At 35.8% G+C, this 25,328-nt stretch overlaps 1 pseudogene; it reads right to left on the bottom strand.

Annotated features, from left to right (window-relative positions):
• Positions 1-552: 552 nt before the first annotated feature.
• On the bottom strand, positions 553-19,853 carry LOC109395036 (zinc finger MYND domain-containing protein 11-like; annotated as a pseudogene).
• Between the last annotated feature and the right edge of the window lie 5,475 nt (positions 19,854-25,328).

Genomic DNA, 25,328 nt, shown 5'->3' with positions numbered 1-25,328 from the left:
AAAATATATTTATGGCTCTCGAATAATTTTTAAATTGTTGTGAGGGACAGGATTGGCTCTTCTGGGGGTCGGCAAACTTTTGAGACAGAACGTAGCAAAGAGCTGCATGTGGCTCATGAGCCGCAGTTTGCCGACCTCTGTTCTAGACCTTTCAGTGAAAAAAAAATGTGTATATATGTATATAGATTCATGAATTCATACCCGTATCTCCAATTCAAATCCAAGATCACAGTTTCTTCCTCATCTTACATTTCTTTTTTTAAAAAAATTTACCATCAAGATAATACGTTTTATTTCTGAAATAGTTCTGTGGCTCTTACATTCAGATTTATTTTAAGTGTTTATTTGTTAAACTCATTTGTATTTGCCTGTTATTTTTTTTAAAAAGGTTAAAATCTCTGTAAAACGTAAACGTTTTAAAATTTGCTGTAAATGCAGGAGATTATCAATTAAATTTTATTTAAAATAATACTCTCCACTGATGTTACTTTTACCCCCTGAAGACTCCTGAGGAACATTAACAAAAGATTCAAACTACTGTGCAAAATTTCTTCACAAAAAGCGTTCAAAGGCTGATGCAAAATGGGAAGCAAATTCTAAACAATTTTGGCTTCTTGGAAACAAAACCCATTGCATCTGAGAAGAGCACTCGTTGGCGATTCTCCAGCAAGGGCCCATCTTCATCTTTTCCGGTGGCAGGTGCACTCTGCTCGCGTGCCAGTGCTCCTGCTGGTACTTGATGGAGCAGCAGGACGTGTTCCAGCAGAAGTGGTCCAGGGCCTCCTCCTCACGGCAGTGGCATCACTACCTCTTGGTCTGAGAAAGGAGCTGCTTGTGCTGTGCTGCGAGCATCTTGATCTCTTCCATGAACTCCGCTTTACATTTGTCCTCCACTTGCTTACATTGTCTCACCCTGCATGTTGGCCATGGCTTTAATGACAGCTTGTCTTTTCCATTTCAGAACACAGTTTTCCAGGGCTTCTCGTACTACTCTTTCAGCTTCTCGTTTGTGATCTGAAGACTTTATTCGGTCTTTCCAGTCATAGAAAATTTTGCTGTACTTGCGTGGCACGGGCTCTGACACTCCGTCACTGTGGTCTGGGTGCTCTGATGCAGCATTCTTGGCGAAGGGGCACGTCACTCCTTGGTCTGAGTAGACATGGAAATTCTTCCGACTGGCTTGAGGCTGCATGGTGGGGATTTCCTGGCTGGAGCCAAGGGCTTCCGTTTCAGGCTCTGATTCTTCTTTTTTGGGGTTCCACACTTTGATTACATCATCCTTTCTTTGCTCTTGGTACTTGAATGACCTTTAGCTGCCTGTTGCTGGTGGAGGAGATACTGGATTCCCCTCATCCTCCTTCCGGTCCTCATTCTTAGACTTCCGAAATCTTCCTTCATGAAGGAAGTGTTGGTGCAGTTCCAGCACATCACAGGCTTTTCCCGACTCAGACTGCGTTACCATGCAGCTGATGGACACTGATTGCGAAGTCCTGTATGTTTTCAGAAGGAATCCAAACCCTTTGGAGGTGGTGACCGGAGAGGAGGATGTGAACCTGATTGTCTTCTTTCTGCAAGACTCTAGCTGACCAGCATCCCAAACCTTTCATCTTAGCTCAAACCAGTTCATGATTAAGTATACAAGGTGAGCAGAACCAGCTGTCAGGGTGAGCATTTGACAAATAGAGGCAATTCTTGCAAAGCTGCAATTCACCCAGCAGCTCATGACAGGTGGCTTTCCACAGCATCCTTGCTATGTCAGCTTGCTCACTGCCTGCTCCACAGAAAATCCCTGTGTGGTGGAGAAGTAGCTGAGCACAAGCTTTAAACTCTTCCTAACTTCAGGGTTTCCCTTCATTCACTTTCTCCTGGATGGTGGGTACGTTGCCCGCCGGGTGCATCAGCCTCAGGTACATTGGGTGTTTGTTGTCCTTTCCTTCCCCTTTTTATTAAGTTCTACAGTCCTCTCCTTCATGCCAGAGACAATGAGCCTCAGGCATTTGCTCAGCTCCTGTTTGTTTGTATTTTTCTTCTTGATGCTCCTGCAAAGTGGGCATGGCCAGTGACTACTGCTGTCTGTAAGCCTGTACTTATCAGACAAATATTTAGAATGATACACACGAAAACACAGGTCACGTATGATCACCTCCCCGTGCCAATGGCAGTCATGATTTTGTTTCCCAACGCATCTCATCTGGCAACCAATACCCTTTTTGTTCAATTCCAGCTTTGGAATCTTTGCAGCCCACATTGAGATTTAACAGGAAGACCACCTTTCACAGCTGAGCTCAGCTGATAGGCGGTCTCTTTTGGATGCATACTGTGCACGTGAGACATGAACCTGAGAGATTATGTGTTTGGTTCCAGGCTACTGCAATAAAGTGAGTCATAATGTTTTTGCTGATAGAGGGTCTTGCCTTTTATTTGTAAAAAAAAAATGCAACATTTTTGTAATACGGTCAATGTTGGTGATTCGCTCCTGGTTCTGTATAGGCGCCGCTCACATGGTGGTGTGGGTGCTGGGCACCGATCTCTGTCGGCTGCCCCTTACTTTTCTTATTGATAATTCATCTTTCTCAGGGGACACCTAGGCTCTTAACAACATCAATACATTTACTCATTTGCCTACTCCTAAAATACTCGTAAAACAACTTCAGAATTATTATACTACCACTGACCACAACAATCTTCTGAAACCTAAGAACGCTTTGAATTATTTTTGATCTTAGAATATATTCCACTCAAGGTATACAGTCAGAGTATGTATGTGTGTTACTGTGTTGTGATAGCTGGCTTAATAACTTATGATGTTGTGTAGGTATTAATTTAATAACAGATAACCAACAAGCTTTTATGTTTCTTTTTATATTCTTAAAAATGGAGGGTTTCTATTTTTAATCTTTTTTACTTAGTTTTTAGAATTTGTGAAATATTAACACCCTGTTTTCAGAATCAAAACCGTATAAAAGACTATATCCCTACTCCTTAATTCCTCCACCGTTTCCTCACCTACAGGCGTCCATTTCCCTCAGTTTCTTATCCTTCACATGTTTCTTTTGGTTAGAAGAAATAAACAAACAGGCATATATAACTTTCCCCTTTTTTCTCACACAAAATCAGCATATCATTTTTTCACTTTCACAATCTGGGCTGCATTGATATTTATGTGCCCTTTTTATTTTTAATGTTCTCCATATGTGATTTTTTTCCTCTCCCGAAACTACCTTGTGCCTTTGTCAATCCTATTTATACGTGTTATTTTTTTACTCACTTCTGCTCTTCATTAGATGTTGTGCTTGGATTTTCAGCATCTATTGGGATGAAAATGTAGGGTTTCTTCTTTAATCTTTCAGTTTACAGGAAATATTAATATATGTTATAATGTGGAATTTTCCCTGAGTTCTTCAAACAAATATTATTTGGTCATAATTAAAAAACATTTTTTTTCTGAATTGTTAGTATTGTAAAAATTCAGAAATGAGATTCATCTATATTTGTTTTGTATTGTCTCATTTGGTTATGAATTCAAGGTAACATTAACTATTAAAATCGGTTTTGACATGTTCTTCATATTCTCTGGAACATCTGAATAAAAAAATAGGTTATTTGTTACTTGAAGGTTTGGTAAGATTTATGTCTAATATGGTGGAATGGGTGCTTTTAATGTGGGAAAATTTTAGATTTCTCTTGAAAATACTTAAATGATATAGGCTAATTCATATTTTATATTTCTCTTAGGCAATTATAATTTTATATAAAATTATTTCATCTGATTTCAAACTTATTGAATTGTAGTTTAAATACTACTGTCATATAAACAACTTCCTACTATAATTATAGTTAGGTTCTGTCTCTCTATCTAATTGTGGCATTCCTATTTTTATTTAAAAAGTCTTGCTAAAGTTTTGTCTAATTCATTTGACTTAAAAAGTATTCCTTAATGTTTCTTTGTTTTCTGTTTCATTAGTTTCTAGTATTATCTTTATTGTATTAAAATTATTTAACTTCAGTCTCAATTTTTATGTATTATGTTGTACTGATTTCACATTTTAAAAAATTAGATTTTTTTTTAATGTAGCTAACACTGGACAGAACGGTAAATATGGGAAATTGGTTTTGACATCCATTTGTCTCTTTGTCCTATTCTTCTCTGCTTTTATGAGGAAACCCACTTTCCTCTAGGTTTCAGTGTCTATATTTTAAAGAAAGTTCTTACAACCTTAACACAAAGTAAGGCCTATCTAATTAGCCCCAGGCATTGAGCAAGGCTATAATAGAAGAAACGGATAGTTTTCCCCTTCCTTTGTGATCATCTATCTCTTTTTCTAGTTCAGAGATTCCTGTATTGTTCAAGAATATGTTTCTTTTTCCAGCTACTATTCAATGAGTGAAAAATGCTGCTCAGGGCCAATTTCTGTCTGTATCATAATGTGGTGTCATACTATGATGCTGTCAGCAGGTACTGTGAGGAGGTCAGTTAGTAAAGTCTGAACCATGCCACCTTGAAGTATGTCACATGAGCATCTGAGATGGATGTCCCCAAACCTGGTAAACCCAATGAAGCTGAGAACTGTGTAGTTACCCTCGGGGTCTACTACCTGTGTCTAGGTCATGATGGGTGGATTTTTTATTGTATTGTCTAACGGTCAATGTCTTATTGATAGGATTTCCCTTTTAGCCCAGGCACAGTTAGTTATTCCTATTGCATCTTTTACTTCCTCTTCATGAAATACTCTTCATTGCTTACCAGCAAATAGCAAAATCTGTACATTTGGAGCGAGCTTCTGAGTTTCTGACCAATACAGATCATTTCCTACTTGAAAATTTCAGTAGAATGTTGAGACGGACACTTCAAATTCAACATATCAAAACCTGAGCCCTTAGGCTCCCCCAAGCCATCAATTATATTGCTTAAGCCAGAGGCATGCAAGCTGTCTTTGGCTCATTCGTCTCCACTATCCAATGCTGCTTTCCTTACTAGCACATAGGGCGACATGTGAGTTCTTTCCTATTGCATCCTTAGTGCCATAAAAACTGTCTGGCCCATGGTTAGATATTCTGAAAAACACTTATGAAATAAATTATTAAGAACATTGACCCTATAGTCAGAAAATCCTGGGTCACCTCCTGGTTATATAACTTACCAATTGAGTTGACGAACATTTTCTACACATCTTCTGGTCTTCAAAGAAGTAAAAACATTTCCTACCTGATAGGATTGATTAATGATTCATTTGGATAATGCATGTTAAATATTTGGCAGCTGGTAAGCACTCAATAAGTACTGGTGTTTAGATTAAAAAATTACAAACTTTGGGGATTCTATTGTAAGTGGTTTGTGTTTTTTTATTTTCATGATCTAATTACCTAAACTACTGAAAAATTCTTAAATGCTCATTGGATTTTTAGTGAAAGTGTAATACACTAATGCTATTTTCCAGTCATCTGGAAAGAAGGATATCTATGTATTAACATGGGAAGTTGATTGTAAATAAATATGTTCCTTGTACGTATTCAGCTTGAAGCTGGCATTTCATCTTATAGAATTATACTCCCTCATAGGGAAATAAAACACTGTAAAATAATATAGGTTTTTTATGTGAGAATATACTACCTGTTCAACATTAAAATAAAAATATAAAAGACACGTAGAAAGCATTTATTCTGAGTCAGAAGGTAACACTGATTCATGGGTCACACATTCAAATGTAAGATGTTTAAAAATCATTATTCAATCATATTTGGATTATATGGTTCCCAATGCTATCATATTGCAAAATGATGTTATGCTAACTTCTCTACAATTTTAATTTATTAATATGAGTTAAAAGTTTTCTTTTTCATTCTATTTCCCAGGGAATCCCTGAAGTAAAAAAAATGGAACTAGATGGTTAACATATAACTTAAATTCTACTTCAAAGGACAGGCTATACATTATTTGTATCTACCTAGCATGCTGGCTACCTGATCACATCCCATGTTAGTTTACCCATTTTTGAAATTGAGAAAAATACAATATTTTAAAGTAGTTAAAAGCTAAGTTTAAGATATTTAAAAAGATCTATTGAAATATCCTCTATTGAAGCCTATTTTCATTGTAATGTATGGATTGGATCTTTCAATGGATACACACATTATAAATCCTGTTGTAAGCACATAGAGTAAAATAAGCTGCCATCAGGTCTTATACGTGAAATCAAACTCTGAAGAGTTAGACTAGTAAGACATAAAATCTATGAATAAGATCAGTCATATACTAATATTTTCAGATCCATGGAACATTCAAGAAATGGTTGAATGAGTTCAAGCAACCTAATGTATATATGTGTTGGCTATATTTTTCTGAGATCCTATTAAAATAATTAGAAAGGAATAAAAAAGGTACAAACTTACTAAAATAAAGAGTGCAAAAGGAAGTTAATCAGTGGATGGAAAAGTTTAAAATGTTTGCTAAATGTGGAAAGTAATAATTGATAAAAGCAAAGCAGAGGAAGCCACAGCCTAAAGTTCTAATAAAGATGACTGCAGCAAGAGAAATTCCATTTTCTGATGTAATTCAAAATAAGCACCAAATAAACTGCAGAATGGAGAAAAGTTATGAGATAAAAACAGGAGGATTAATTCAACTTCTGGATACAGCAGAGATATTACACCTATTTATAAAGGTAAAATGACTGAAATCCAGATGTTTAATCCAGAAAAGAAAAAAATTATTTTATTTTCAAATGATTTGAAAGAAGTGACCAGGAAGAATCAATACAGCTTGTATGGAGGCCCTCTATGTTTTGGAATTTAGGAATACACCAAGACAATCACTGGATTTATTCCTGTATATCCTAGAAAAAGTCTCCAAATGAATAAATATTATCAGCCTATAAAAATCTGACATTCATATTATGTATTTTTTTCTATTTCTTAAATATGAATAGTCATGTATCACCAAATACCTTGAAATGTAAGAGAAACACAAATAAAAAACAGATGACTCTAGAAGAAACAGAAACTTGCCAAACACTAATTAGTAACCTCAAAAAGAGTCATAAAATATTCTATTGGATCTTCGGAAAAGTCATGACATATTTTGTCCATGGTTTTCAAAGGTTATTTATTTATATAAAGAACAAAGAACAATCAATGATATATTGCCTGTTTTGTTCGATAACCCTTTGCCATCTTTCAGTGAGCTTCATAATTCCTTATTCATAGAAGGACCTGTCTTTATTTGTGAAAAACTGAACAGGTGCTGATTTACAGCCTCATTTGAATTGAACGTTGTACCATGCAAGGAGTTTTGAAGAGAGCGAAACAAGTGGAAGTCTGATGGCATAGTCAGATGAGTATGGTGTGTATGGCAACACATCCCATCCAAGCTCCAATAATTTTTGACGGGTGATCATACTTGTGTGTGGTCTTGTGTTGTCGTGATGAAACACAACTTCTTTACAACTAACAAGCTCTGGACGTTTCTGGATGATGGATTTGTTTAAACTGTCCAATTGCCAACAGTACACATTTGACTTGATTGTTTGGTTCCTTGGTAGGAGTTAGAAAAACATGACACCTTTAAAATCCCATTGCACTGAGAGCATAACTTTCTTCTGATGAATGTCTGCTTTCGATGTCATTTGAGGCGAATCATCACGTCGGGACTAAGACCATTTGCACAGCACATTGTTCTAAACAACCCACTTTTCATCACCAGTTATCAGTTGCTTCAAAAAAGGATCATTTTCCTCACATTTAATAAGCATATTGCAGACATTTATACACGCCGTCAAATGAACTTGAGTTCACTCAGAACCAAAATATCAAGCTTGCTTAGGTATCCCAGCTTCTTCAGGTGGTCGTGAACGCTTGAATGATGGATGTTCAATGTTTCTGCAATCTCTCGTGTTGGGCGTGTAACATGGGTTTGACTTGATCAATGCCTTTATTCTGTCGTCATCAACCTCGGTGGGCCTCCCTGATCGAGGAGCGTTGTTGAGATCAAAATCAACAGCACAGAATTTCGTGAGCCATTGTTGGCACTGATGTTCTTGTAGAGCTTTGTCACCATAAACTTTATGCACCTTTTCAGAAGCTTGATGCATGTTCTTCCTTTTATGGAAGTAAAACAGTAAAATATGGCAAAAATGCACAGTTTGGTCTTCTATCTCAACTTGTAAAATCTCCAAAACTCAACCAAATCGCTCAATTTTTTTTTAGAATGAAGCTAGAACTGTCAGCTGTCAAATGACAGAGCAATAATATAGATATGACTGACTCTAGTACTTCCAAAAATGAACTAGTGCCATCTGTTGCAAACATGTGTCATGATTTTTCTGAAGACCTAATATCCATGAAACAAGAACAGTAGGCAATAAAAAAGAAACAATGAAGGGCCGGCCGAGTGGCTCAGTTGGTTAAGAGCTCGCTCAAGAGTGCGAGCTCTGAGCAACAGGGTTGCTGGTTCATTTCCCAGCCAGAGCTTAGCTGCCACTAAGCTGCCAACAGATGGCAGGATGGCTCAGCTAGAAAAAAAAAAGAAAAGAAACAATGACACCATTGATCAATTTATAAATGTTGCAGGCCATAAGATGTACAGAAAGGTTAGAAACCCATCATAGATAAATCTAAACTTTTTAATAACTGAAATTAAGACCACAGAGAGATGGCATTTACTATAAGAATAGAATCAGATGAAGAAAGGATTAGTGATTCAGAATTTAGAACATTTGTGAGGAAAAAAAAAATCTGACCAAAGCTGAGAAAAAAAATGATGTAAAATAAAGAAATAAGTATAGGAAACATGTAGATTTCCATGAAAATGTCTAACATATGTTTGTTATGAGAGTCCCACTAAAGATTGTGAGAGAGGATGAACAGAAGCAAAAGTTGAATAAATAATAGTTGATAATATTTCCAAACTGATGAAAAGCAAGAAATACTACTGATTGCAAGAAAGTGAATGCAAACAAAAACAAACCTTGGCACATCATAGTAAACTTCCTGAAAATAAGAAATTACCAAAAAAAACCAAGACACCCAAAAAACAAAACACAAGAATTCCTAAAGCATTCAGAAAAATTATAACTGGAATATTCACCGCAAAGGAGAAATAAAACTGATAACTGATTTCTTACTTGTACCATGGAAGCCAAATATAATAAATGACATTTTAAAAACGGTGAAAGAAACTGCTAGAAGAAGTATATGACCAGGAAAAAATAACCTTAAAAAAAAAGACAAAACCAAAACATTTCTAGATAATCAAAAACTAAGAGGATTTATAGTCAGCAGACCTATTCCAAAAGAAATTTTTTATGGAAATTATAAAATTCTTTATGGAAATGGAATAATGATCTTGAATGGAAGCACAGAAAGGAAAGAAAGAATCAAGACCAATGGAAAGTGTAAATGTGTTGGTAAATCAAAATGAGTACTGACTATAAAGCAATGATTATCATTTCTTTTGAAGCTTATACTAATGAACAAAATTGATGCTAAGAAGAACATAAAAGGTAGGAGGAGGGTAAATTGAAAAAATTTCTTGGAAGTTTCTTGCTTTCTCAAGGAAGTAGTAATAGGATTCATATATAATAGAATCTAGTCTAGAATCTATGTTTAAATCTCTAGGGCAGACACAAAAAATAGTATAATTCATAACTCACAAGTTAGTAGAAAGGGATATTTAATTAATTAAATATTTAATTAATAAAAAGAAAATAGGAGAGAAAAAGATAACAGGAAAGATGGGACAAATAAATGATAGAAAATTCCAAGTACACCAGTAATATCTTTATCAGTAAACTGAGTATACGAGTATGCTCATTTAAAACACTGAATTAAAAATACTATTATATGTTGCTTGTACTTTACGTTGCTCACAACAGACACAATTTGTATATAATAAAGTTTGAAAATAGAAGTATGGAAAAAGATATATGCAAACATGGTACACACAAGAAAGTTGATATAACTGTTCTGATGTCAGACAGGGAAGTGAAGAGGATTTTAAGAAAGAGCAAGCAAGTAATGAGTATCTTAGCTCTTGACTTCTTCATCTTTTTTCCTTTTCCTTCTATTTTTGGAACAAAGGAAGTGAACCTGGCCTTTTGTTTCTCTTACATCAGTCTCCTATGTTAGGATAGCCAATCTCAGGACCAAGCTCTCTTTACTGTGAGGGGATGCCTATGATCCTAGTCTTCCATGATGTCTTTATACACATAGGTATGTAAAGATTTAGGAAATTCTATCTCTTATGCTTTCCTCTGTGTGTGCGTGTATGTGTGTTTAATGTTAAAATCTATTTATTATTTATTTTTCTTTCTCTTTGAATTTCTGCTTTACCAACTCATCCCTTGTCACAACAAAAATAGGTGCCATCTTCATATTAGAGAGAGAATTATAAGCATCAGAATGGTAAGGAGAAAAGTACAATGATATTAACAATATTATGATTTACAGCATTTTCTACCCTGTGTATGATTTATATCTAATGTTATTTTATTTTATATTCATGATCTGAAGTCTTATCAAAGCAAGCTTTTATGACTTCTTTAAGAAAAAAGGCATGTAATTGCATCATTTCTCTCATGCTTTCAGACACCAAATAAAGCACAAGTTTCCTTTTTAGTCCAACCTCAATCCAGATATGAAGTTGGTATAACTAATTTTGACAAATGGTTACACCATTTTGTCGCTGCGAGCCTGGCAATAGTGAAAATTAAATTCATCTCACTTTTTTTTTTTTGTCAGAAAGAAGTCTATTCTGAAAACAAAATTCGCCCTCTCATTATCTCTTTATACACTCTCAGATTGCAACTGTATGCCCTCATAGGGACCATTAACATCAATAAAGTGGGGGTGGGTGTAAAGATTCATGACCTGAAAGTAGACCAGGCAAACCATGAAGTTCAATGTAGATATAGTCCTTCATATCTATTAAATGGCATCCTCAGGCGAATATCACTTGCTATACTCCTTGTACAACTAACCATTCATATTGTGCGACCTTGGGCAAGCCTGCAAATCTGCTTGGACCTAAGTTGATTTATTTGTAATATTTGAGGATTATCATAATACCAATACTTTTGTAGTAAAGGATAAAAAGGACAGTGTTTATAAAATCATTTCCTAATATCTAAGTACATTTTATTTATTGTTGGTATAATGACATGTGAATAATGAATTGGTCTTTTGCTCAAAATGATAAATGAATTGGGCCTTTACTACATATTCTAATAAAAAATCTTCCCCCTAATATCCATCCCTCCCAAATACTGAAACGACCTTATTAAAAACAAAAACAAATTTAAACTCTGATTTTACCCATGCCCCTAAAATATTTAAACCATCTAAAATACCCAAGTAGTATTTATACAGAAAGATAGATTGATTTGAAGAGCATATGTCCAACATGCCCCTACTTTCTCTAACATTAATTATGTGTTATGTAAAATGAAACACATTTTGCATACATTTTTAAATTTAACTCTTGCAGGAACTTGTGGGGTTAAGCATGCAATCCCCATTTTTATACATGAAGTAAATTATGGCTCTAATAGGTTAAATAATAACCAAGTTCACTCAATTTTTAAATGCCAACCAGTTATTTGTTGCAGTTTTGTCTGATTTGAAAACTCATGTGTGTCACATGATAATTTCCTCCTACTATCCATTGTTCTCTTTTTTTCTGAGTAATATAACCTCTGGTTTTAGTTGGGCACAAACTACCCAATTTAAAGACGACATTTTCCTGCTGGTCTGGTTACTAAGATCTGGTGTGTGGGATGTCAGCAAAAATGTCATGTGCAGATACTTTGTAGCCAACCTTAAGACAAAGTCTATCTTCTGCTTTTGCCCTTCTTTCTTCCTGCTGGTTAAATTGTGGCATTATGCCTACAGATTAAATAGTGATCATACCCATGACGTAAACATCACATTGAACAGGGTGGGGCATGCTTGGCGGTCATAGAACCACCCTACCATTCCTGGAGTACTTATTGGACTTGCGTGAGGAAGAAGAAATATCTTATTTATGCTTTTCCTATTTTTGGATTCTCAATCACTTACATTTAACCTAATACAAACTAACAGACTAGACTCATTCCATTTCATCAAACTACTGATTTAAAGCACTGAATCCACTTGCAAATTCTTTATAGCAACTCTAGGCATTAACTTTATTTCATCTCTACAGACTAAGAATGTAACATCTAGTACATGTACTGTTATAATCAAATTCTATTTCAACATAATAATACATAAAACTTTTGGGACTTCATTACAATTAAGTTTCAACCTTTCTCTGCTCCCTTTTATTGTATTAATGAAGATGGATATCACTGTTATTGATGTACACCATGCCAAGATTTTTATGCCTTAATCTATTCCAGAGGGCTTAACTGATTCTAATTCAGCCATGCTAGGATGTGAAGAGCAGAACAATAGATGTTTTAAGTCAGTTTCAGGGAAATTATATGGGCTACTGAAGTTTTGTGAGTTGGAGTTAATCCAGAGCAGAAGCAATAACAGCTGGGCAAACACCCAAAACATCAGGGGAGCTGTCTCAACAGAGGAAGCTCTTCCTCTGAAATGTAACTTGAGAGGTGCTGTCAGACACTGCCAGTCTTTGAAAGTTATTCTTGACAAATTCTGTTGGCTATCTATCTTCATAAAACTTGTTATTCAAACTTCTTGGGGAGAAATACTTATATTACTGAAAATAAAATTTAAGACTCAATATGGTAGAAAGAACATTTGTTTGAAATCAGGTAGATCTGTGTTTGAAAATCAGCATTCTTAATTAACTCTGAAGCATTAGATGTTTCCTTTAATCTACCTGCAAAAGAAGGTAATAATAATCTCCCACATTGGCTATGAGAATTAATTGATATGTAATATTTATAAGTATGCAACATGTAGTTTGTATTTTTTTTTTTCTAGCTAAGCCTTCCTGCCACTTGTTTGCAGTTCAGTGGCAGCTCAGCTTGGGCCAGGATATAGTTTGTATTTTAAAAAGTATTGGTGGTCTAAATATACTAGTTTCTTTATAGAATTCCTTACATTCTTAGAGCATACAACTACATTGTCACGGTTTGGGTTGCCTTGAAATCAGAGCTTGAAATGATTTGGGTACAATTTATTTGGAAGGTGATTTCCAGAAGTGAAAGTGAAAAAGTGGGGAAAGTGAGACAAGAAATAGAAAAAAGCCTAACAAGTGTGACACTGGGCTGGCTGAGTGGTGCATTGGTTAAGAGTTGGCTTGGGATGCCAGCTCTGAGCAGCAGGGCCCCGGTTTGGATCCCACATGAGGGCCAGTGACGCTGCGCCCTCTACAGCTAAGATGGTGAACAACAGCTCAACCTGGAGCTGGGCTGCCGTGAGTCGCCAGTGACTGTGTAGGCTGCAGTGGGGCTGGCTGGCAGCAGGCGTGAGCTTTCATAAGCAGCCATCCAATGGCCGGCGACCGATCTGCCTCACCTGGGAAGAGCACAATGATAACACCAACATGAACCAGTAAAGCACCGTCCTCCACAACTAGACTGAAAAATAAAAGGACAGCAACTTGTCTGTTCCCCTTCCCTAATTCCCCAACACTGTTCCCCTCCCCCAATTCCTCAATAAAATCTTTAAAAAAAAATGTGTGACACTGAGTTGACTACCACTGGAATTGATACTGGTCCTCAGCCCTCTTGGGGATCGGCTAACACAAACTGTATAAAAATTGCCTCCAAATGATGCCAAACAAAAAAAAGGGGAGACTGAGAAGTTATCCACTGACTCATTCCTCATTGGTTGCTTCTTGACCTTGGGAGAACTAACTGTCTTACACTGTGGGCTGTGACTGCCACATACGAACTAAGTGGCTTTTTATGACTTTGGAAAAAGCTCCAAGGCAGACAATCAGAGGGACTCTGTGAGGGGCTCCTGAAGTGGAATGCTGGTAATGCACGTGGGATTTTTACCAGGGCTGCACTGAAATCGGATGAGCCAAGAGGTTTTGGCTAGGACGCCTTAAGGTCTGTAGAGTAGTGAACGCATGTGTGCATGCATGAGTGTGTTGGTGGAGGTGTCTGTGTGTTGCTGTCAACAACTGCAAAACCTAAATGTGATGTTGCACAGAAAAAAAAAGGCAGGCTGAAAAAAATGTCAGTTTTCTGAGTTTGGCTGCACTTACACCACCTCAAAGTATTAACACTTTTTTTTCATGCTGATGAGAAAGATGTACTGTTAATGAGTAATGTTAAAAAATGTGTGGCCTATGGGAAACAAAATTCTGAGAGGGTTTCTAGGTACAAAAACTTGGAATCATTGCCTTAATGCTAATGATGTGCTAATAATTATTTTTAGAAGAACTAGCTGATCTGGTTGAGCTTTCTGTGAAATAATATTCTTCTAGAAACAAATGTCATTTTGAGAATATTCCCTATATATTTAATAACGGAATAGAAATAAAAATCACTATAATTTTCTTCTGCCAAAAAGTAGTAACAAATAACAGTAGACTTAGGTTTAGATAGCTTTAAAAATAGTGTTTACCCAGGCAGAACAGGTGAGCTATTTTGATCACCTTTAATAGGTAATATGGTTTTAAATATCAATTTATTGGCACTAATAAAAGCACAATGAGACATTGTTTAATCTCCATGTATCTGTAGTGTCAGTGAAACTGTTTTATGGCTGTTGTTTGAGTTTTGTTTTATTATAAATATTCTATCAGCTTTAGGAAACAATTTAAAGTAATTTACAAAAGCAAAAGTCATACTTAAAACAATCAATGAAACACACCTTGGAGGGCATCAATTAAAAGGATGTGAAGAGATGGGGGGAGGGAGGTTATCACTTTGTGAGGGGTATAAATATCTAACTATTACATTGTTTTGTACATCTAAAACTAATAAAAAAAAGTCAATTATTGCAAGGAGAGCTGAGCAATGTGGAAGAGAAGACAACAGACATACATGAACCCCTGCCAACCCCTTTATGTAACTGTCCTTGAGAAAATTATCCATTTCCTGTATCTGGAAATGGCTTATAATTACAGATGCCCTTGAAATTAAAAAAAAAAGAGGTGAAGAGGAATACTGAGGAATAAATACACTATAGAGTACCTAAGTTGAAGGAAAATCATTATTTCTGGGCCTTCTTAAAATTAAGATAATAAAGAAAACACTGAATTATATACCATTTAATAAATTATCATTTCTTTTCTACACATTTTTTTTTGCCCAACACATATTTAAATTGAATACTGTAAAGCTAGGTTTCATAACAAACTGGAACACATTTTATAAATGGTCAATGTTCCTAAAAGAAGACTTGGTGATTTAATAAAATTTATGCACGTTATACATGTTTAGTTTTGATGATTTAGACCTATGTTTTAAGATATGCCAAATAAATGGAATCCATTCAAAAGATGACAACAAAGTTGGGAAAACAATGTTATTTCTGATGAAAGCAGAAAATGAGACGATACCATCTTTTGTCTGCAATTTCAACTAAAGTCAACCAACTGAAGATACAGCACTAAACAGATTTAACCCAACGCCACAGGGAATAAGCAGTAGAAGAGGATCCCTCTACACTGAACTGCTTAGTCTTTGTTTGGATCATGACATCACATTGAAAGGGAATAAAGAAAATGGAAGAAAATTGAGATGAGTGACCAGAAGAGAATAGGACTGAAAACCATTTCTAAGAAACTCTCCTGTTTGTCTCAGATTCCACTTCCAATTCATCAAGACACACAGTTGGCTCTGGCGGGCTCTTCTCTCCTCAGTGTTGCCACTCTGTTTCCAGCCACCATCATTTCTTGCCTGAATTATTTAATAGCCTCCTAATGGGGTCTGTCTGCTTTCACATTCCCCCTAAGAGTTACTCTTAACAGATAAACCCTTTTAAAACTTAAGTAGCTATGTTGCTCCTCTGCTTCAAAACCTTGAAAGCTACCCATTTTATTTCTAGTAAAAGCAAAAATCTTTAAAATGCCCTGCAAGGCTCCATGTGGCCTGGGACCTCTGACGGCATCTCATACCCCATGAGTCCTTCCATTGGGCTCTTAGGCACACTGGCCTTATTGTCAGGCACAGCCTTGCCCTAGCACCTTTGCCTGGCTGAGTCCCTGTAGTGTAGCTAACATATTTTCCCTTTTAAAGCCGTTTTCAAATCTCACTTTCTTAATGGGATTGCTCTGAACAAGCTGTTTAAAATTGCAACCTGCCTTTCTTCCCTCTAACTGCTGATCCCCCTATCCTGATCTTTTTTTAAAAACAGCTACATTTAAGTATAATTGACAAAATAATCACAAATATTTAAAATGTGCAATTTGATAAGCTTTGACAAATTCACATACCTATAATAACTGTCACCACAATCAAGAAAATTAACATATCATCAATACCAAATTTTCCTTGTGCTGTTATAATCCTCACTCCTGCCCTATCCTACCTTCTAAACCCATCCACAGGCAACCACTGATTTACTTTCTATCCTTATAAATCAGCTTGCATTTTCTAGAATTTCATATACATGGAATCATGCAATATGGACACTTTTCATCTGACCTTTTTCACTCACTGTGTTTGAGATTCCCCATGTTGGAATGCATCAGTAGCTTATTCTGTTTTATTGATGAATAGTATTCTACTGACTGGATAGATCACTATTTGTATATTTACTTATATTGTGATAAAAAATGTAAATTGTCTCCACTTTTGGGCCATTATTACAAGCAGAGCTACATTGAACATCTGTGCAAGGCTTTTTATGAACATATGCTTTCATTTCTCTTGGGAAAATATCTAGAAGTGGGATGGTTGGATCATATGATAGGTCTATATTTAACTTTTTAAGAAACTGTTGAACATTTTTTCAAAACAGTTGTACCATTTCACATTTCCACCAGGAGTGTATGACAGTTCTAGTTTCTCCACATCCTTGCAAACACTTGGCATGACCAATCATTTTAATTTTAGCATTTTTACATGGGCTTATTTGCCATCTGTGTATTTCCTTGGTGGTGTCTGTTGAAATCTTTTGCCATTTTTGTTTTTATTAGGTGGTTTGCTTCCTATTGAGTTTTGAGGGTCATTTATATAGTCTATATACTATTCTATATACTATATATATATATTCTATATATATACATTCTCTCTCTCTCTCTCTCTCTCTCTCTCTATATATATATATATATATATATATATATATATATAGTATATATACTACATACTATCAGATAGGTGGGTTGCAAACATATTCTCCCAGTCTATGGCCTGTGTTTTTATTCTTTTATCTGTATCTTTCAAACAGTTGAAGTTTTCATTTTGATGAGGTCCAATTTATCATTTATTTTCATTGATTGGATTGTGCTTTTCTCGTTATATGTAAAAATCTTTACCTAACCCAAGTCACAATGATTTTCCCATTTGTTTTTCTTCTAAAAGTTTTATAAACTTTACACTCAGATCCATGATCCATTTTGAGTTAAGTTTTGTATATAGTGTGAGGTATGAATTGAGGTGGGTTTTTTTTGGATATGGATATCCAATTGTTTCAGAATAGCTTATTGAAAAAAGACTATACTTCTCCACTCAGTTGCCTTTGAATCTCTGTTGAACAACAACTGTGTATGTGTGAGTGTAGTTTTGGATTCTATTTGGTTTGATTGATCTGTTTTTCTATCTTGATTACAACAGCACACTGTCTCGATTATACTAGGTTTGAAATAAGGCAGTGCCATTCCTCTAGCTTTCCCCCATTTGTTTTGGCTGTTTTAGGTACTTTGCATTTCCATATGAATTCTAAAATCAGCTTTGAAATTTCCTCCACAATGCTGGATTTTGACTGGGATTATACTAACTTTATAGATAACTTTGGGAGAACTGACATCTTAACAATCTATATTTTAGGCCTCTTTTAATTGATCTCAGAAATGCTTTATAGTTTTTTAATGTACAGTTCTTTCACATATTTGTTATACTGATTCCTAATGATTTCCTAATTTTTGATGCTACTGTGACTGATATTACTTTTTATAAATTTCAATTTCTTTTTTTATTAAATTATTTTTTATTATGAAATACACATTTTTTATAATGTTTCAGCTGTACAACACAGTGCAATAGTTATACTTTTTACCCCTCGAAGTGACAACCCCTCTCCCCCAAATTTCAATTTCTGATTGCTCATTGCTAGTATATAGAGATATGACTAGTATATTGACCTGGCATTTCATAACCTTGCTAAATTCAGTAGCTTCGTTATTGACTCCATCAGATTTTCTACAAACATGATCATGTCATCTGCCAGTCAGTTTTACTTCTTCCTTTCCAATATGGCTGCTTTTTAGTTCATTTCTTGCCTTGTTGCACCAGCTTGAACTCCAGTGGAGTGTGGAAAAGAAGCAGTGAGAGTGGACACCCATGTCTTGTTCCTGATCTCAGAGGTAAAACAATCAATTTTTCATATTTAGTATTATTCTAGCTGCAGTTTTTCCTTAAACTGTGTGGACTCCTATGCTTTAATTTTAATAATCTTGTCTACCTTATTCCTCAATATTTGTCTCTTAACAGTACTGCTCATTACTTTCTATATTCTCAATGCCAGAAGCACTTTTATTTCAGTTTTCCAATTGTCTGCTTCTAAATACTATGAGTTAAGAACAAACATCTATAAGATAAGTGCCATGTAGCAAGTATTGTGCTGGGTGTTCATAAATCTCATTTAGTGGACATGACAATTCTGCCAGTTTACATTTTCATCATTTTACAAGTGGAGAAGCTCACAGAGGTATCATGACAAATGCAAAATTATGCTGTTGTACCAATATTATTCAGTCAGTCTATACTAGTAACATCAAGAATATACATTGGACGCCCAGTGCAGGATATACCCCATATACTATATTCCTCTTCTTGAGACATCCATGAGCTAATAAATGAATCTGAAGCCTTTTCTCTTTCCACTATGCTTCAATGCCTCCAAAGTTTGTTTGGGAAACTAGAACACCATGCTTATTAGAATGCCATTAACAATATGAGTAAATAAGCAGTGAGTGAGGGCTTGAGTGTTGCTTCATTGAGAAAAATATGTAAGTTTCAGTACTTGGGTTTTTTTAACCAGCTTCACTGCTTTGTGGACCTTTTACTTTTATCCTAGTTCTCATTTGTGTTTCAGATGGGAAAATATATCTTATCACAATCTTGGAATAAGTAGGTTGTTGCTGTGCTTGCTTTCTCTTTCTGTTTTCAAAAGAATTATTTATGGAATAATAATAGAACAACAAAAAAATACATCCATAGGGTAAATATTATCAAAAGTGTGGGTATACCCACTTTTGAAACAGCTAGATTATTCTCTATGCTTATCTCTCATTTTTACAGTATATTGTTCTTCTTGAAATTTTAAAGAATAGACTAAAACTGCTGCTTTCTAGCAATTTCTATTAAACACATCTAAAAGCTGCACTACTTTATCTCTTCTCCCTAGAAATTCTTTGCAGTTTTCTTCATTTGATTAGTTGGCTGATGCAATGAGTTTTCTGTCTGAATGAAGTTTATAAAGCCTCAGAGGAAGTGGTTGTGCTTTTTAAATAGGGTTTAATACAAGATCATGCAGCTGCTACTCAGCAAACAGGAGATGTATGTGTGTTCTAATAACCAACCAGCATAATGTTCTGCTGGGGTAACGCTGTTGGGGTGATGCCAAGTTGATTATGGATATTTGCATAGCAAATTCCAACCAACGTTTAACTTATATGCTTCGTCTGCAGAAGCTACCACCAGGCTTGCTGGCTGCAACTTTTCCATTGTTTTCTCTATCTCACTCTGCTCCTCTCGTGGTTCTTCTGTCTTGGCAATGTCACAGTTCATCTAGCAACTAAAGCTAAATTTTCTCCGGGATTCTTGACTCCTCCTTCGCTTTCACTCCCTTTAGTCAACTGATCTCCAAATACTTAGTATTTCTATGCCTTTTTTTTTTTTTTTAAGCTGAGCCATCCTGTCACCTGTTGGCAGCTCAGCGGCTGCTCAGCTCAGGCGGGGACTCGAACTGCTGTTGCTCAGAGCTCACACTCTTGAGCGAGCTCTTAACCAACTGAGCCATTCGGCTGGCCCTACTTAGTATTTCTGAAGTACTTTTTATCTCCATTTTTTGCAGGGTATCTCAGCTTCTATTGTTACAGAATAATGAAATTATTTTCTAAGACCAACAGTGATTCATGTCTATCCCAACCCAAATCATCTGGATTGATTCCTAGAGAAACAAATCTATCAGGTTATTAAAAAATATATAAAAATATATTCAATGGCTTTCAATGACCTATTTCAAGTAAAACTTCAATGGCTTGGTGTTCTTAAATATCCCTCTTATATTATGATCAAGCTTACTAGTTTAATTTCTTCCTGTATCTAATTCCAGGCCTTGGACACCACTACAACCACCTCAGACTATAAAATGGGTGCTTATTTTTTATATGTTGCCTAGAAAAGTCTATATATCCTTCTTCACCACCTGGAAATCCCCAACACCCTTCAAGAATCAATTTGAAAGTTATATCACTTGTGAAGCTCACATTACTCAGCTCTTTCCTTCCAACAGCTACGCAAGACTGTTTACTTGGTATAGCGAACACACCTGTGTTTTGCAACATGAAAAATTAAAATCAGTCCGAGTTCACTTTATGTAATTTTTGGCAAATTATTTCATCTCTTTGAGATTTACTCATCCTTACCGTTAAAATAGAGTATGGTTGTGAGACTGAGACCTTTGTTACTCAAGGTGTTATCACGAGAGCAGCAGTATTCACATCACTTGGGAACTTAGAAATCTGGCATCTCAGGCCTCACCTGAAACCTACTGAATCAGTGTGCATTTAAACCCAATCTCCAGTTGACATATGTGCAGTTGATCTATACGAGGTCAGACAATGAAGTTCGCGAACTCAACCTAGAAAAAGTGCTACATCCCTCATTGCTGAATATCACTATGGTCACCTTTGAAGTACTCCCCTTGGGAAACTATGCAATGATGCCAGTGCCTAGTCCACCCTTCCAAGCAATTCTGGAACTCTTTTTCTGGAATGGCCATCAGACTGTCATCATGTTACCCCTGATGTCCTGAATGTCATCAAAATGTCTTCCTTTCAATATTTCCTTTATCTTTGAGTAAAGAAAGAAGTCATTGGGTGCCAGATCAGGTGAGTAGGGAGGGTGTTCCAATATAGTTATTTGTTTACTGGCTAAAAACTCCCTCACAGACAGTGCCGTGTGAGCTGGTCCATTGTCGTGATGCAAGAGCCATGAATGGTTGGCGAAAAGTTCAGGTTGTTTTCGTCTAACTTTCTCATGCAGCCTTTTCAGCCCTTCCAAATAGTAAACTTGGGTAACTGTCTGTCCAGTTGGTACAAATTCGTAATGAATAATCTGTCCGATATCAAAAAAGTTTAGCAACATCGGTGCAGCATGTTCGCGAACTTAATTGTCAGACCGTCATATGCATATTCATTAAAATAGGAGAAGTACTGACATATGAGAACTGCATCTAGCATTATTCTCTTCAACCAGAATATTCATTCAGTAAATATTAGCTTCTCTTCCCATTAACCTTTTCATCCACAATACATTGAATATTATATTTGTTTATAGCAATTATTTATTTGTGTTTCTCATCTATTAGTAGATTGTTAGTTTTTCAGTGGTAGGGACCTAAAATACTTGGCTTTATGCTAGTATATAGTAAATGCTCAATAAATATTTATTGACAAGGCGATTAATGTGCACCATTTAGAAATATAGTGAAAGTAAAATGGTGTTTCTAAACACTGAGATTCTAAATACCACACTAAAGAAATTCTAATTGATTAAAGTAATGGTAATATGCAATCTTTGGATGGTAGACATGAGTTCACTTGATTATAACTTTGCAAATCGTCCATGGAGATGAATTAAATTTTATGTATTGGTGTGTTTATGAGTCTCACAATCTGATACATTGTTTCTGTACTTTCACTTTTAATTAGAGAATTCATTATATTTCCCTGTATTGAATGAAGATAAGTGCTGTAAAGGATTAAAGAGAGAAATGAAAATAAGGGGCAAAATTCTTGCCATATGTATTAGAAGGTCGCTATTATTTTTTGGAAGGTTTAGATATAGATCCGGCTGGCCTGACCTATAATGATAGAGGCTGGAGCATCTATTCCCTGCAGGTCAGTAAGATAGCATAGTAAGAAGTACCTAAAGGCCACAGGGCCCTCAAGATGCTCGTCTCAGGAGAATTGTAGGTCGCCATTAGTACCAAGGACAATGCCTGGCACATCAACTGAGGTTGCTGAACAAATATTTATTAAATGAATAAATAGCATGGGTTCCTAAGGAAACTGAGCAAACAGAATAACTGTAGAATATTCTAACAATGAGTAGAGAATATTGGGAAACAGAAAATATGCTTTGATATTATCTCAAATGTGCTCACAGACAAACCTGTCAGATCACACAATACTTAATTGTCTCTGCTGCCACTTTGGTGGGTTCTGTTGCCTGTGCAAGGACACTCACTCTTTTATGGGTACAACTATTGTTCTTCTGTGCAGTGCCACCCTATCACACACTGGAGCTGCTTGGACTGCACCACACTGCTTCCGATAGACACTGCTCTTTGGGCTGGAACTCAGTTGCCTTTAGATCCCTGAACCCTCTAGGTCACTGGTACAACTATAGTTACTGTATGTTTTAATTTAAAGGAGACTGCCAGCGCTTTGCTTGGAGGCCCATCTTTTATTTTTTTAATTTATTTTTTGGCTAGCTATTACCCCTGCCTCCACTATACATAACTCATATCTTTCCCTACGCACCAAAGTCTTTTGTACTGAACTGAAGAGGGTCTATATCAGTTAGGGTCCTGCTAGAAAAAAAATTATTTACCTAAATTGCATAATTGAAGAGTTAAATAAGGTGGTGATTTACGAAGGTGGGTACAGGAAGTCAAGAGGATAAAGATGAGTTTGGGGAGCAAATACATGATATCCAGCACAGGGGTCAAAACTGCAGGGGAGACCATCTGAGATGAAGAGGGCAGGAAATGTTTTCTCCATATTATAACATTCTTTTATCATAGTTTCTCAACTATGGCACAACCAAAAACGTCTCCAGACATTTCCAAATGTGCCCAGAGGGACTAAATTACGCCTGACAGAACAATTGTATTAGATGAAAGAACTGTGAATTGAATACACTCTGATTTAATTTGTTGAAAATTAACTGCTGGTGATCCTACCCATTATTTCACAGTACAGAACTTATGTACTGAAGGGAGCATGAATGAGAGATATTAATAGATCTTTATTGGGCCTATTTTCTCAAGGATTTTATCGTTTGATCTCTTCCCTGTGATATTAATGCTTAAGAAATGTGTTTTCTTGCAAAATAGCTTTTAAGCCTAAACTAATTCATTTGGTGATTAATGCAAACAGAAATCTGTCCCAGTGTGGGAGAAAACAGTGGGTATGTTGACCTTATTGAGTGATGGTGCCTTCTGAAGACATTTCCAAACATAATTCTAACTCTATTAAACTTTTACCTTCCTTATGTGGCCCTACATAAGGCTTCACTGCACTGATGATGTTGATGGCCCAGGTTCCATGGAATGTCCAGTGTAATGGCCCTTTTGATTTCAATCAATGGTCCTCTCTCATTTAACAACCACCACCACCACCATAATGACTTTTACCCTCCAGTGACAAAAAAATTCATACTGGGTCAGTGGATATATGATTTGGATTTTCACTGAGGCATATCTTTACAAAACTCTTTAGTTCCCCATAGAAATGAACTTCTCATAGTTAACTGCACCAGTTCAAACATATGTTTAAACAGTAGCAGTGGACATAATTTTAGCTCACATTATATTCTCTAGCTATATATTTATGTAGTGTTTTACTACCATGCAGTAGTGGAGAAATTTGCACAAACTTATACTCTCGTGTGCATCCTGACTTTGGGTATTGGCATTGCATATAAGTGACTTTGTAATATGTAAACTTATCTCTTTTGTGTGAGTTTGTACATTGTGAGCCAGGTTCCCTGAGTCCTGTCTCCATCGAACAGCTGTTGGAATTCCAGCCATGTCATAAAGAATCAATTATATTTTGGACATCTGCACCAATAATCTGAATTACTGGGTAAAATATTAATATTGTTACTGACTTTCCAGGTTTGTTGCATTCAATAAAACAATGTGTGTTTTAAAGTTCCTTCCAAATGTTAATTTTGTTATAATTACAATCATCACAATTATTTATTAATGAGCTAAGGGGTCAAATGCATAATAGTGAGATGCTCTGTGAGTTCCAACCTAAATAGTGTTTGGCATATTATTTTCAATGTCTATTGAAAAGTTCCAAAATCTTAGACTTGTGGCAATACAGGGAGAAAGATGACAGAAACATTATCTCAGAAAAATTCCCAGTGAAGTTGAATTCTCCAGACACGAAAGAATTATCTTGCTCCAAACCTGAGTATGTTAAGCACTATGGCTTTCCAAAGGTAAAACAAACATGCTTTCCCCAGAGATTAGCACAAAATCCTCTTTTAGATATTCAAATCTCATAAAACATATTCCTACGTATATTTGCTCTCTCTTCCAGAATTATGAGTCTATTCTAATTTTACCGTCAAGGTAATTTACAGATAGTGTTGAAATGACTTACCCAGTTTACACAGCTTGTCAGAAACAAAACTAGAATATAAATCTCATAAATCCCAGAATAATACTCTTTCCAGGATAATATCAGTGAAATGGATAAACTCAAGACAACATGCCCAGCTCACTCATTAACGAAAGATTAGGGGAAAGAACTATTTGATGCTCATATTAAAAATATTTTTGGTAGAATGTATTTATATACAGATTGGCTCCAGGATATGAAGAATGAGGACATTTTCTCAAAGACATAGAGAACTCTGAAACTTTAAAAGTACAATAAACTTGCATCGGAATGTCCACAGGGTTTTTGAGAAACATGGAATTAGTTTTGGCTGATTTTTGTTTACTATGTGGATTCTTACTCTATACCTAACGACTTTCATTGAAATAGGGATTATGTTTTTGCTCCTTAAGTTTTATCAACTTTTATCTCTAATTGTGCTGCTGGAAGATTACGAAAGATCCCAACTTTATTGCATCTTTGCACTGGAAACTTAATTCCTTGATAACAGGTTTCATTCAAAAAAGCTATAAATGAGCACTGTTTTTTTTTTTTTAATTCAAGATTCTCAGGTACTACTATTAGCCCTATCCCATGACAGTCTTGAAAACTCTAACATTATTTAGCTCTTTGTGCCTCAGTT

Source organism: Hipposideros armiger, unplaced genomic scaffold, assembly GCF_001890085.2.
Source record: "Hipposideros armiger isolate ML-2016 unplaced genomic scaffold, ASM189008v1 scaffold_451, whole genome shotgun sequence".
In the NCBI taxonomy this organism is placed as follows: Eukaryota; Metazoa; Chordata; class Mammalia; order Chiroptera; family Hipposideridae; genus Hipposideros; species Hipposideros armiger.
Note: the sequence above shows the minus strand (reverse complement) of the source record. Positions and strands in the feature narration are given on the sequence as shown.